We start from the raw sequence: 15,515 nt of genomic DNA on the forward strand, positions 1-15,515 counted from the left end.
TCTTTTCCCCCCTGCTTTTTGTTTGTTTTTGTTTTGTTTTGTTTTGTTTTGTTTTTGAAATAGGGTCTCTCTATGTAGCTCTGGCTGTCGGGGACTCACTCTGTAGGCCAGGCTGGCTTAGAACTAGAGATCCACCTGCCTCTGCCTCCCTACAGAAAGAACTTGTCTCACAAAACAAACAGACCCAAAAAAAAAAAAAAAAGTTTGAAGACTAGAAGTTTGAAGACTGTACCTATATACAGGGCAACAACACGTTTAAAATTTGTTTTTATTTCATGTGCATTGGTGTTTTGCCTGCATGGATGCCTGTGTGAGGGTGTCAGATCTCCCTATAACTGGAGTTACAGACAGCTATGAGCTGCCATGTGGGTGCTGGGAATAGAACCCAGGTCCACTGAAAAGGGCAGCTAGTGCTCTTAACCACTGAGACATCAACACACATTCTTTTTTTTTAAATAACTTTATCTATCTATCTATCTATCTATCTATCTATCTATCTATCTATCTATCGGTTTGGGGTGTTTCAAGACAGGGATTCTCTGTGTAGCCTTGGCTCTCCTGGATTTGCTTTGTAGACCAGGGTGACCTGAAACTCAAAGCTCCACCTGCCTCTGCCTCCCAGAGCGCTGGGATTATGATGTACATCACCGCGCCCAGCTCTTAATGATTTATTTTTATTTCAGATACATTGGTGTTCTGCCTGCATGCATATCTGCATGAGGGGTATTGGATCCCCTACAACTGGAGTTACTGACAATTGTGAGAAACCATGTGGGTGCTGGGAATTGAACTCAGGTGCTCTGGAAGAGCAGCCAGTGTCCATAACCGCTGAGCCATCTCTCCAGCCCCCCCTCAACACACATTCTTAAAGAAGCTGTGTGGGCCAGAGAATTCAAGGATAGCTGGAAAGCTGAAAGTTCCTTCTGTCTTAGCAGGCTGTTTCCTTGTTTTAGATTTCACTCTGACTCTGAAATTTTTCCACTTCCTCCTCGACACACCCACATGTACACCTTTGAAATCACACATTCCCTGCCTACCTTCTCAGTCCCCACCATTCCTTCATTTCTTTTCTGCCTCCAAAGTCAAGGTGTATCCTGTCCGCAACCCCTCTGAAATCTATACAGACAGAATAAAATTGAACTCAAAATCGAGAATAAAAACCCCAAAGGAAAGTTACAAAGTAGTTTAGACGGAAGCAATGTAAGTTCTAGAAAAGGTGTTATTAGTACACAAAAGACTCTTAGCAAACCATGGCAGCTTACAAAGGCACACACAAGATCACACGATCTTTTCCTGTGTATCATGTGACATTTCTGCTCTAGCTTCCAAACAAAAGCCAGACAGATGTAAGTGCTTGTAGATAGCACTCTAGCACGGCTCAGGTTTCTGTAAGGAGGCATGTATGATCAAGTTGCAAGGGACGAAAGAGGTGTTCTAGCTTACAGAAAAAACACTACTGATCTGTAGGGCAAGTTCCAGCGTCTGCTATTCTAACACTGGACACTTAATCAGGTCAAAGGAAGTGCAGCCCCTGCCAGTGGAAGCAGGAGCTCACACTGCTAGATAAAATGTCAGCACCGGTGATGAGACTCTCACTGAAGCACAACGCAGCTTTTCAGCCTCAGAGACTAGTAATTCTCCCCAGATACAGTTCCTAAGACTACTTACTCTGTTACCGCAGATGGTGTTAAAAGCACAGCTTTGTTTCTGAAGGGTTACATACGGTTTTACACTTAACTGATGAATTGGACAGGGTGACTTTTATTTTCAGTACCCAAATACAAGTATCATTGCTTCCAAACATGAACCAAAAGGGGCAATAATTTAGTGCAGTGGTGAAGCCCCTCCTTGGCATAAATAGTTGCTGGATTTATTCCTAGTACACACATCCCATCTCCTCTTCCCCAAACACACCTACACATACACATACACACCACATACATACATACACATAAATACACACACACACAACCTAACAAAAGATTGTCTTCAAGGAAAGCCAGATGCAAACATGAGTTCAAGGTTACTTTTCGTTCACTAGCCCTGCCTTAATTAAGATTATTATCTGAAAAAAAATTATTATTGAAACAAATAATTGTTTCTATTTGTTTTTAAAAGTCATAAGGCTTTCAATTTGATTAAATATCATGTTAAGATATAAATATTTAAAATATGTATTCCTTTTACCTAATAATTTAATTTCTGGTAATTGACTTTAAGAAATTATTAGCTAATCAAATATAAAGTATTTAGGTATATATAGTTCCAACGCTGTTTTAAAAATAACATTCCAAGACAGGCAGTGGCAGTACCCGCCTTTAATCCCAGCAGAGGCAGAGGCAGGTGGATCTCTGAGTTAGAGGCCAGCCTGGTCTACAGAGTGAGTTCCAGGACAGCCAGGGCTAAACAGAGAAATCCCATCTCAAAAAAACCTAACCAAACAAACAAACAAGCATTGCTGAGTCTTTCTAAATGTTCAAGAAGAAGAGCACCTTATGTGGTGAAGGACACTGAGCAGCTGAGTAACTGATCAAATAAAATAAACTTAAGGTGTGGCTTGAAGGTTGAGCAGCACAGGGCCTGCTGAGCATTTTGCAAGGCAGCACCAGCTTTGCAACAAATGCATAAAGCTCACACAGCTAGCTCCTCTTTCCTCTCTACATCAGCACTGCTTAGGCACAGCCTGGGAAACTTAGGAAGGGAAAAGGGAGAGGGGAGAGTTGAGCTTGGAGGAAGGAAGGGAGAAGAGGGGAGAGGAAAGGAGAGGAAGGCAGGAAACAGGAAAACTCAAAGTGTTTCAGGGTCAACTGTCCCCTCAAAATACAGGTAACACATTCTTTGTTGAAATTCTGACCCCCAGGACCTCAGAGTGTGATGTCCATTTGGAGGCAAGCTTTAGAAGCAGTAATAAAGTTCGAATAAGGCCTTGAGGGAGGGTCCTCTTCCAGTCTGACTGATGACATTGGGGAACACAGACACAAGCTATGCAGAGAAGACCATGCTGGTGTAGATGTGAGGACAGCCATCTTCCAGGCAAAGAAAGGCCTCAGAGGAAGCCAATCCTACGGACACCTCCATCTCAGACTTGAACCTGCACTGTGGGGAAATAAGTTCCTGCTGGTTCGGCCACTCACTCTGTGACTAGCAAACTAACATGGAGAGTGACCTAATCAGTCTTCTGTTCTGTTATAAACACCATGACCAAAAAAGCATGGGGAGAAAAAGGCTTATTTCTGTTTACTACTTACAGTCCATTATAAAGGGAAGGCAGGGCTGGAACCTGGAGGCAGGAGCTGATGCGGAGGGGGGCTGCTGTTTACTGGCTTGCTCCCCATGGCTTGCTCAGCCTGCATTTTTATAGAGCCCAGGACCACCAGCCCAGGGGTGTGGCCACCCATGGTTCACTGGGCAGCCATTCACTCGTATCTGTTCTCTAGTTCAACAGATGGCAGCCACGTGTTTGTGTTACTGAAAGTGTAACAAAGAAAAAGATAAGCAACTTTGAATATGAAAACTGAGCACGGTGAATATAGTTATACCAGGAAAAACTGAAGGCCGGTGAGATGGCTCAGTGGCTAGAGGCACCCACTGCCAACTACCTGAGTTTGATCCCCCAGGACCCACATGGTAGGAGAGAACTGAATCCCAAGTTGTCCTCTGATAGCTACCTGTTTGCTATGGCACACCATATCCCACATTGCACATAAAGTAAATAATATTAAAATTTTTTGAAGAAAAATAAAGACCTGACCACAGAAAAGCTGATACTGTAAATACTCAAAGATTCTGGACATTTATCCAGATAAATAAAAAGATTTTATCAACATAAATGAGAAAAGCAATTGAGTTTCTTAGATTTATTTCATATAACTGTATATGTGTGCCTCTCCAGCCCTGATATATTTTAACTGAAGAAATTACAAGGGCTAGGGAGATGGCTCAGTGATGACAGCACTCGCTAATAACTTTGAGGACCAAGTTCAGATCCCAGAACTTAAGGGTTGAAGGCTGGAGACTAAGCCTCATCAGCAATCTCTGGGTTTGACTGTGAGACCTTGTTTCAATGACTAAGTTGGAAAGTGAATCAGGAGGATTCCTGACATCAACATTGGGCCTCTGCGTGCACATGTGCGCACACACACGCATACATACACACAATGGAGAGAAAAAGAAGCTACAGAAGCTACAGAAAAAGAAGCTGGGCACTGGGGTGTGCCCTGTAATCCCAGGACTCAAGAAATGGTGGCAAAAGAACGGCCACAAGTAAAACTCCGTCCCTGTCCAAGAAAGAGACTAGGAGGCAGGGAGAAGGGAGGAGAGGAAGGGAGAAGAGAGAGAAGAGACAGAAAGAAGGGAGGAAGAAAAGAAGGGAAGGAAAGGAGTGGAAGGGAGAGGCAAGAGGGGAATGGAAGGAGGCTTAAAGAAGAGGGGAGGGCAGGCATGAGAATGGGAGGAAGGGGGGCAGGCATCGGAGAGGGAGGCAAGCTAAATCCTCCCCTTGGAGGAATTGTGGGAGCTACTCCAACACTGAGCACACAAAGGATAAAAATATTGGAGTCCTGACGCAAACCTCAGAGTGTGAAGATTCATCGAAGTATATCAAGGGTGCCTGTATGACACAGATAATCTGCTCAGAAAAAAATTAAGTTCTGTTCAAAGCAGTCTTTACTTAACCAGAGAAACAAGTCAGTCCTTAATGTTGCTAATGTTTTAAATGACAGGGTAGCGAGTCTTATTGCTTCTTCATTTCCACAGTTAAGGGGATTTTTAAAGCTTTGTCAGAAAAATGGAAAGGGCTAAAGAGCAAGAACACTTCCCCTGATGTGTTAATTCAGTGCCCTGGGACTCTACGCGCACTAGAGAGAGTGGGGATCCGGGGTTGGGGGGGGCGGCCTGCAGCTCCCAGTGGAGGCCGACAGTGGGCTGATTGCACACCAGACTGGTGGTTTGTTAAGCAAGAACAATGTCACTGTGACTCAGAGCCATGGGAGCGAGGGAGCAGTCAATGAGGGTCAGTCTAAATCACGGGGCCAGGGATCAGAAAGTGAAAAGCACGGCCACAGAAGCAGGAGCAGTAGCTGGCAGAGGGCACAAAGGCTGCCCTCAGATGTGAAATCAGACCCAGGCCTTGCTGGTGGCCAGCTCTGCCCTCCTTCCTTTAAACCCAGCCAGGCTTTCATGAAAGCCTCCCAGCAAAGGGCATCATTATTGTCTATTTTCAAGAAAGGCAACTCAGCCAGTCAGGTTTGAATGTGGAGACCTGGGTTTGCAGATATGTTACTAAATGCCAACTGCAAGGAAAAACCAATAAGGCTGAAAAGTACCTCAAAGGGAAAAAAAAATTGCTTTCCAGTAGAGAGACTGGGCTTTGAGGAGAGCAGAGGGTCCACCTTCCTGGTCAAGGGCAGCAATGCACTCTGCCCTAATGAATAGTCTGGCAGCTTTGTTTGTGATGATCTCAGAGCAGCTTATAATCAATACTCAGGCTTTCCTCCTGGATCAGAATTACAGTACAGCATTCTCCTCTCACAGCCTCAGGTGTTGCTTTTTAAATATAAAAGCCATGGGGCATAATGTGGCTTTTGTTTGCTTAGGCGTGGGGAACACGCTGAGTGCATCCTTCATCAACACTAATCAAAAAGATGCCTTAGGAAACTGATTTCCACCCAGTCCAGCTGGCTGGGGATTCAGAGCACACGCTAAACATCACTTAGGAGTTATTCTTTTATTCTTAGAGTAAATGCCCCTGTATTAAAGGGATTCCAAAGGGTCTGGAACAAAATTGGGCATGATTTTACGATTTATTTTCAAACACACAAAAACATGGTCACTTTTTTTTTTTTGCTCTGTTTTGTTTTTTGAGACAGGGTTTCTCTGTGTATCTTGGCTGTTCTGGACTCTGTAGACCACTGACTTTGAACTCAGAGATCTGCCTGCCTCTGCCTCTGAGAGTGCTGGGATCACAGGCCTGCCCCACTACACCTAGCTACACCGTCACTTTTAAGACAGCCTGTAAATTGCAAGTACAATGCCCTTCACCAAAGGAAGGGCATAAAATTTGTCAGTTTCGGGTTTAAGACAACAGAGTCATTCAGACGATCTAGGCAACTAGTTCTAGCTTATCCAAATACTGAATAACTTTTATGCTTTCTTCCAAACGGCTTCTGCAGGACTCCGTCATGGAGAGCAAAGGGATGCTAGTACTTAGAGAGCAACCATAGCTCTGAAGGACTGAAGGGGTGACCCACAGTTTCATTTTAATAGCAACAGATGACAACTAGCTGTTAGAGAACTTTTGTGGATGCGGTCACAAGGTATTCCTTCCTACCTTCCCAACAATGGCAGACATTTGAATTCTAGTAATTTAGTCATATATCAGATATTGTGGGACAGAGGAAGCTCACTCCATTGATAATCTTCTGGAGGCTCCTTTTCATCCCTATGAACAATCACTTGTGAAATCAATTCCCCTCTATGTCTTCCAACAGGAAGTTAATTAGTTCTCAGTCCTTTATTGGATGACAGGATTTATTTGTATTTCAGTGTATAAAATGCAACCAAACATTAGATTTTATCTAGCAGGGCAGCTAAGATGCAAAACACTGCAAATCAGCAGAGCCTCCTCCTCCGTAGCTTTTTGTAGAAGGGGAGGTTAAGGGGAGGGGGCCATTCTCCAGAGATGCCCAGCAAACACTCCTCCACTAAGCCCCAGACACCCCCAGCCTGGCCAGCTTTGAAACAGAGCTTTTGTACAGCAGCAATCAATTAAAGTACTGAAGTGTGAGGCCCTTTGACTCTTTCTTTGGGTTTTTATTCTTTCTTTTTGTGTATTTCTGTTTGGTGTATGTTTTAGGGCTTCTGTTGCTGTGATGAAACATCATGACCAAAGTAACTTGGGGGGAAAAGGGTTTATTTCATCTTACAGCTTAAGTCTGTCATCTGAGAAGTCAGGGCAGGAACTCAAGGAAGGAGCTGATGCAGAGGACATGGAGGGGTGCTGTTTACTGGCTTGCTCCTCGTGGCTTGCTCAGCCTACTTTCTCATACCATCAAGACCACCAGCCTATGGGTAACAGTGCCCACAAAGACCTGGGCCCTCCCACATCAATCATCAATCAAGAAAATGCCCTACAGGTCAATTCTGTGGAAGCATTTTTTCAAATAAGATTTCTTCCCAGATGCCCCTAGTTTGTGTCAAGTTGGCATAAAAACTAACCAACACAGGGTATTCCCTAAGTCCCACTTTTTCCCCCCATATGTATAAAAACCCAACAGAAACAAGAAGGGTCTCTATTATCCATTACTGATTTTACAGCTCTTCCAGTTTTTGAACAGCACCCAGAAGAAAACAGAAGGTCCCATGAGCAAGCCATGGATTTGGAACCACATGCCCTGGGGGCTCAAAGCACCACAGATGGCTCAACAAGCATTCTTTGCCTATGAAGCACCACTTACGTTCTTCCTCACACCTGCTATTAACTCTCACCTTCATTCTTACTTTTTTTTTTTTTTTCTCCCAAGACAGGGTTTCTATGTGCAGTCCTGGCTGTCCTGGAACTCACTCTGTAGATTAGGCTGGCCTCAAACTCAAGAGATCTGCCTGCCTCTGCTTCTGAGTGCTGGGATCACAGGTGTGTGCCATCTCACACCACTGTAGCTGAGAATGATCATACACTTCAGATCCTTGGACCCCCTCCTCCCAGTGCTAAGCGTGAGCTATCTAGCCTGATTTTCAAAAGAATCAGATATCCCAGATCATAGTACTAATTTTTACTTGAATGTGCTCACTTTCAGCACCAAGAGCCATTCTGCACTCCAACATAAAACACATCTCTGAAGCCTCGGTACTAACTTTCCCATTGATGGAGGGACACAGCAGGTACCTGTAGGTGAGCTCAGGAGGTGGGTGATTTAACTGATGGAGTAAACCCACTGTTGAGTTCAGAATGCTGCAAATTAACACCACTTGGGTACTGCCCTCTCTGTTCCAAGCTGTCCCTGGCCCATCAAGTCAGCAAGGTGGCAACGCTGCCGGAAGCAAGAAGCCAGTCCGGAGCTGCTGTGGCAACCATGTTTAGGGCAATTAAAAACAAAACAAAATAAAAACAGGGAGCTAGATTTGTCCAGTAGCTGTCATTGCTGAACATCTGATCTAGCCCCTCCCATTCCCAACAACACCCCAACCCCAGCATATCATTAATCCATTAAGTCAAGCAGAAAAAGCTCGGTGCCTTCACTGGATGGGTGTGAAACCAGCACATAATTTACCATGTGTCTCTGCTCTCTTTACTGGGGAAAAACATTCGACTTTAGCTTCTTGTAAATTTCAAGATGACACTGGAGGAATCTATGTTGGAAAGCTGTGCTCAGCCTTTAGCCCTCCACCAATTTAACAAGCCTAAAAATTAAGGTCCTTTTCCTTCGTGTCACCTCCTCTCTGAAAACAAGCTTAAGTCACCATTCCCTACTACCCTGTTTCTTCCCAAATATCTAAAAATTGTACATGCAGGCCGGGAGGCAGGATCAGGTCGTTCTCTGTGAGTCTGAGGCCAGCCTAGTCTGGAGTGAGTTCCAGGACAGCCCGAGCTACACAGAGAAAACCCTGTCTCAAAACAACAACAAAAAACATGCAATTAAGCTTCAGTTTCTGTCTTATGACTTTTGTCACATAATTCCTAGCTGAGGGCTCTTAGAAGCAGAAGCAAAATTACTTTCTCTGCCCTCATGCACATATATAAGCACCATGAATTAGGACCCCTCCCCCATCTATACATGGAAGTGCCTCTGTTGGTGGAGTGCTTGTCCAGCCAAGCAGCCACTCAGGATGCTGACGGCAGATCCCACTGCTGAGGAACAGCCCATCTAACGAAAGATGTCAAATGTTTGTTTCTTTGGTAAAGGAGCAGGACCCCAGTGGGTACCCCAGTGGGTAACTGAAACAGTGCTGTGCCTGGTCACCATCACCCAGGCTTCTCTTTGGCTAACTGGGCACCAGACTCTTTCACATGACTGGATTTTAACCCCTCAGCATGCCCCAAGTTTAACTGTCAGACACTAGATAGAGCTGAATGGGGTTTCCTGGCACAAAGTTACTTCATGCAATTAAGAAGTGCCAAACTACATAACTTTAGATTCCCAAAAAGCAAGTAAAAAAAGGCATATATTTTGTGATTATGTAACACATTCCATGCTAAAGCCTTTTGTTTTGAAGTGACTCGAGTCTCACACTGCCCACTGCCAGCAGTATGAAGTAGTTTAAACTGTTATGATAGCATTAGGAAGCCACTAAGACGTGTGCATTCTTGTCCTGGGCTAATCTCCCTCCTCACTCCTTCTTTCTTAAATGTACGCTTTATGGTCAGATGACTGAATAAGGCCAATATTCTTCAGCCATTAATAAATACTTGAACATAGATGGCTTAATTCCATTTTACTTGCTCACGGAGCAATTCTGATACAATTATGTCCTATATGAAAATGTAATCTAAACCTACACTATGAAAATCCGTGTGCTGTGCGTGTATGTCTTTGAAAAATGGAAAATACATATAAAGGTAGTTATACTTAATTGGCCAGTGAAAAGACTGGCTTATTTGGGCCTTTTGTTCTTTTGGATATTTTTGAGATAGGGTCTTATTCCATTGCCTTGACCTCTCAATCCTCCTGCTTCAGAAGGTGGTTATTCACCATCAGCAGAGATGCCTAGGCTGGTACTCCCTGAATCCAGGTAGAACCATGTAGCTGACTCTGGCCAACTCCACATGAGCAGAGCAATGCTACCCAGGCTGCTGGAGTCTGTCTTCAGTCACTGTAGAGCCCACAAGTTCAAGACCATGACATCACAAAGGAGGCACTTGCCTCTTGACCAGCCTGAAATAACCAACTTAGTTCTGTATAAACTACCAACTTTGCTGTATCAATACTCTCCCAGAATTAGGCCACTAAATTCTAGAAGTGTTTGTTACAGTGTACAGCATGTATGCCTGAGTTGAGCTTAAGCACAACTAAAAGGCTTCTAACTCTAAAGCAAGTAGAGAAGAATTGCATAAGGGAAGACTGCGAGTTACAATTTTACCATTTTAGATAAGTTTAAAAAAAAAGTCTCAGTGACAGGAACAGTGTTTTTTAGGCAAATTCTAACTGGTGTTTCATGTTCCCTCTAACAAAAAACAATATGAAATGTTCCTTTAACCACTGCATTGTAAACAAGGAAGAATACACTATACAAATACATTTGAAACAAAGACTCAACCAAAAGATAGCCTTATAGTTAAAATTTACTTAATTTCAGAAGCTAGCACTAGCTCAGTGAGTGCATACTTGCCTAGCACACATGGAGGCCCTAGATTCAGTCCCCAGCGAGAGGGTGGAGGGCTCAGCAGACTTTCTTCATTATATTGAAGCCCACTAGTAGACAACACAGACACTTGCCTTTCAAAGAGAACACAACCCTCCCTCCGTCTAGGCATGAGGAGGAGGTAGGGGAGACAGATGGCGTCACCCAGGTTCTCTGGCCACCCTGCACTGTCCCCAAACTCTGGCTTCATGAACAGAAATTTTTACTCTTAAATTTTATTTTAAAATACTATAAGGGAAGAATGGTGTAATTATTTTGTACTCTCAAAAATAAAAAGAAATAATTTAAAAAATACTTTGGGTTTACAGAGTATATAACTTCTAATATGTTCTCCCTCACCTGCTGTTTACCAAACTGGGTTTTCTGTCCCTATGAATTTGACTACTCTAGGTGTGATTCCTCATAAGTAAAAGCATGGAGTCTGCCCGTCACTAACCATAACATCTTCCGGGTCAGAGAACTACTCTGTGCTGTTGCCAGGGTATGTTGCAGCTGCTTCAGAGGAGTGACCTAGTACACTTAACAGCCTGAGTGCCAACACAGGCGTTGAACCAGCTTAAGCGCTGAAGACCAAAGCTTTGATCTCAGCACCCAGGAGGCAGCAGCAGGTGGATCTCTCCGAGTCTGAGGCCAGCCTGGTCTATTGAGCGAGGTCCAGGACAGCCAAGGCTCCACAGAGAAAGCGGTGGGTCGGCAGGGGGTGGGTGAAGCGCTGAATCCCTAGCCACCATGGCATGTGTTTGGAAAGCTAGATTTCCAGAGTTGGGTGTGATAAAGTGCGATGCAAAAGTTAATATGGAACAGGAAATGAGACACAGGACAGGCACAGGCATCCTGCTAGTGACCGACTACTTAAAAATAACAGAAGCCAGACATGCTGATGGCCCCATCTTGTCATCCAGACACCAGGAACACTAACAAGGGAGGACTGTGATGAATTTGAAGCCGGCATAGCTACATAGCAACACCGTGCCTTTAAATAAGCAAACACGGGGCTGGAGAGATGGCTCTGAGCCTAGAGCATTTGATACATGAGACAAAAATTTCAAAAGTATTTTTAAAATTAAATAAGTAAATTTAATTTTATACGCTTTTTTCCTAAGTAGTATCTAAGTCCCTAGTTATTTTCACCTATCCACTCCCAATTATTTCAACCTAAGAATAAATACTATGAAACACTTCCTTACATAGTCTTTCCTTCAACTGAGATTTCAAAGCTGTATGACAGTCACTGAAAGAAAGCACTCCAGAGCCGGGGCAGGAGGATCTCTGTTTGTTGGCTACATACAGAGACCTTGACTCATGGAAGAAAAAGAAAAGAAAAGAAAAGAAAAGAGAAGAGAAGAGAAGGGAAGGGAAGGGAAGGGAAGGGAAGGGAAGGGAAGGGAAGGGAAGGGAAGGGAAGGGAAGGAAAGGGAAGGGAAGGGAAGGAAAGGGAAGGAAAGGAAGAAAAGAAAAGAAAAGAAAAGAAAAGAAAAGAAAAGAAAAGAAAAGAACCACTGCAGAGAGTTGTGTGTGATCCTGAAGAGGTAACAAAGACATAGCACAGACACACTAAAAAGGAGAAAAAAAGAGTCTGGGTTAAAGTCATTTTGAAAGGTTACTCTCATCTTAAACCTTCAAAGCCCAAACAATGCTCATAGAATAGCCATATTAAAAAAAAAAAAAAAAAAAAAAAAAGTTCCTGAGACACACAGACACAAATTACTGTTTTCCAGATTCTTAGGGACTCAGCAAGCTTTTTAAAATTAGAGCGACCAAGTTTTCTGGAGGAGATGGGTTCCCCACTCAGACTGAATACACTGAATCCCTGCAGGGAAACCACCAAATACACCCCATACCCGCTCTGACAATGGTAAACTTTCCATAATTTCCGTTTTACTCTTGATATCCTGCTTTTAACTTAAGAATGCACTAAGTTGTTGCGGAAATGCTTGTTTGGATGTTTCCCTGCTCTGGAGTTTTCATTTGGAAGCAAAGGGGGAATTAAGACAAATCCAGAGCAGTGATTTGATGGGGGCAGGGGCAGGTAGCAGCAGCTCTGGCTCCTCAGCGGCCGATGAGGTACTTGTGCCTGATAGTTACTCTTGTATTACATGTCTCTGAGCAAGATTTCACAGAGGGCACCAGAATCTCCTCTGTGTGGAACTAAGGACTTTAGGTATTTGAAGTGTGCTGTGTTGCTAAGCTGAGTTATATCACAAGCAATTGGCCTTTGAATGGAACACAGGCTTTGAAAACACAGATGGGCTAAAGTGGATGCTAGGGTTAACATTTGGTGCCACCACAGACAAACAAGGGGTTAACCAATAAGGTTGCGTTTTTGTTGTGTGCTTTGTTTTGTTTCAAAGACAGACTTTTGCTGTATCCCAGGCTGATCTCAAACTAATGATCCTGCCTCAGCCTCCAGAGGGCTGGAATCATAAGTATGGACCACCAAGCCTGGCATTTTTTTAAATGTATTTATTTTTATTGCTGTGCGATGGTTTTGCTTTCATGTACATCTGTGTGAGGGTGTTGGGTCCCCTGGAAATGGAGGTTGCAGGGTTGTGAAGTTGTGATCTGCCACATGGGTGCTCTAGAAGAGCAGCCAATGCTCTTAACTGCTGAGCCATCTCTCCAGCCCCCTAAGCCTAGCATCTTTATTGTGATTGTTTTAGTTCTTTTTTTTTTTAAATCATCTTTGATTAGACTTAACACTGTACAACTAACTGTATTCCAGTCTCTAATTTCTCTTCATTTTTTTTCTGACTGCTCCCCAAGATGAGAGCACAAGAGAAAACTCTCCCAACTCTAATATGAATTCCTAGTTTTTAAAATATCTATTTATTTATGTTGTGTTGGATGAACCACAGTCCACGAGGAGATCAGGGGAACACACGACAAATTTAAATCGTCCGGTAGCAAGAGCCTTCGCTGACTGAGCCGTCCTCTGGCCACTGTATTCTTGGTGTAAAGAAAAACAACTCACTACCATATGCTAAGCACACAGTAGGGATGACACAGGAACTTAACCATGCCAAGCTACTCACACAATAGCTGCTTCAAAGATGAGAAACCACTCCTCAAAGTCAGTCGGAACACGCGAGACACCTGAATGAGACTGGTCTTTGCCCAAGTTCTTCCCATGACCTTTGATCTGTATCACCTTAACATACATAGCTACCACCAGCCAAGAGTCTCACAGGAAAGATGCCTGGCATGGGAAAGCCCGATGCAAACTTCGGGGTTAGGTACGACGCTTTCAGCTCACAGTTGTTCTACATAGGAAGGCTCAAAGATGCTGGCTTTCCAGTCACACCTCACTGGCTAGAGGACTCAGTGTCAAGCCAGCAACCTCGCCAACACGCACGCACCTCACCACGAGGTGGATCCTCTCATGGACTTCTCGGCAAACACTCTCGGCTAGCTTGACAAAGCACAACTCCTTTTGGATTACCAATAAAGCTCCCCAAATCTACAGGAAGCGACACACTTTGGTGCCCGAGAGGGAGGGAAGCCAGTGCCCGAGAGGCGGCGCAAAAGGCCCTGAGGTCAGGCGGGACCGCTGCGCTCCAACGACCCTGGGGCCTGGCCTCGCCCCGAGCGGCAGGAGGGTCTGCAGGGCACGCAACCGCACACACACCCCACACCCACACAGTAGCGCGCGACCCCTGCTGAGAGCGCCCGCAGCTAGGGGGCCAGAAGGAGCGCGGCCCCTGCCTGCGGCGTCCCAGCGAGCGACCCCTGAGGATCACCAGCACCCGAAGGCGCCGGCGATTGCCCGGTACCTTGCTCTCCCGCGCCGGCCGGCCGCTCCGCACGGAGCTCGCGGGCCGCTGCGCTCCCTCGCCCGCAGCCGCTCGGCCCGCGCTCCGCCGCGCCAGGTCTGCAAGCCTTGGGGCCCCGCCCTCAGGCTCCGCCCACGGGCCCCGCCCACGGCCCCGCCCACGGCCCCGCCCCACTCTGCCGTGCGCAGGGCTGCAGCGCCCCGCGGCGGCCGCCGGGCTCTGCACAGCCCGCCGGACCTTGCCCGGGCGGTGCGGGATGGCGCCCGCTGGGACGCGCGCCTAGGGCTCCGCGCTCGGAGCCGTTTCCTCGGCGTGGAACGAGAGGCCTGAGCGGAGAACCCTCCAGCCCTCTTCCACCCGGGGCCACCTACATGCTGACCGGCCGGAACCGATGGAAGCCCGACACCGAGGAAGCTGCAGAGCGTCGGGAATCCTCTCTCCCGCTGCCGCCCGGTGAGGGACCCGCAAGGGCATCAGTCCCCACCCGCGCGCTCCAAGCTCACCCTGCATACTGTTGCCTGGCTTGTTTTTTGTCTCTCTCTCCGCTACAGCCACCTTTTCAGTACCTAGAATAGCTCCCTGGGCAGCGTAACTAGGCGGTTACACTCCAACAAATATCACCTGCCCCAAAAAGAGAAAAGGGAAAAGAAGAGGTACCGAGAGATTTATGAGACTGGAGCCTATAGCCTAAAGCAAGCCAAAGGTTACCTCAAAGAATGTGTTTATTTCAAATTCACAGCAGATAATCAATGCCATTCCCAGCCTTGTATGACTGCTCTTCTACTCAGGAAAAAGGTTCATGCACCGGGCCGGGAGTTCAGTGGGTAAAGTGCTTGCAGCTAAAATAAGAGGACCCGAATTCAAATCACTAGCACCGATAAAAATAAAGCAAGCAAACAAGTGCACACACACGCACACGCGCGCGCGCACACACACACGAATGAACGACTGACTTGATGAATGAATGAACTCTTTGCTCACAAGCAGAGGTGGAGGGATGAGCAGGTGGAACTGTGACTCGAAGCTTCAGTCTTACCTGAGACGGGGTGAAGTTTATGGTGAAGTCATTTTTTTTCGTACCCTCTCTGGAATACGGCTGGTTTCCAAGGAAAGAGCAACACAGCCCCTCCTTTTCATACAGTATTTGTTTCCTTCTTGCCTCCTGAAAGCTTGAGGTAGGAGAGACTCCAGAACCCCCTCCCAGCCCACCCTAGAAGAGGGTAGGCGCTGGATCCCCCGGAACTCTTCGGGAATGCCCCACCCCCTCCGGCCTTCGCAGCCGCAGCCGCCGTTTTAGCTAGCGGAGCGCGAAAACCCTTCTGGGTGAAATCTGTTCTCAATCCCTGTCACTCCCGACCTGAAACCGTTCGAAGAGGCACCTTTCCTGCC

The 15,515-nt window shown here is 45.8% G+C and overlaps 1 protein-coding gene across 2 annotated transcripts in view; it reads right to left on the minus strand.

The window, feature by feature from the left end:
* Ankrd6 (ankyrin repeat domain 6) overlaps positions 1-15,199 on the minus strand; it is a 144,350-nt gene extending 129,151 nt beyond the window's left edge. The window contains exon 1 of one of the 2 annotated variants that reach the window (XM_055599254.1): positions 15,163-15,199. The gene's annotated coding sequence lies outside the window, so the exon portion shown is untranslated. Of the gene's footprint in view, positions 1-14,126; positions 14,185-15,162 lie in introns of those variants that run through there. The other variant, XM_055599251.1, reaches the window with a different exon arrangement.
* Between the last annotated feature and the right edge of the window lie 316 nt (positions 15,200-15,515).

The sequence above is a fragment of the Psammomys obesus genome, unplaced genomic scaffold, assembly GCF_907164565.1.
Source record: "Psammomys obesus unplaced genomic scaffold, mPsaObe1.curated_primary_1811, whole genome shotgun sequence".
Classification (NCBI taxonomy): domain Eukaryota; kingdom Metazoa; phylum Chordata; class Mammalia; order Rodentia; family Muridae; genus Psammomys; species Psammomys obesus.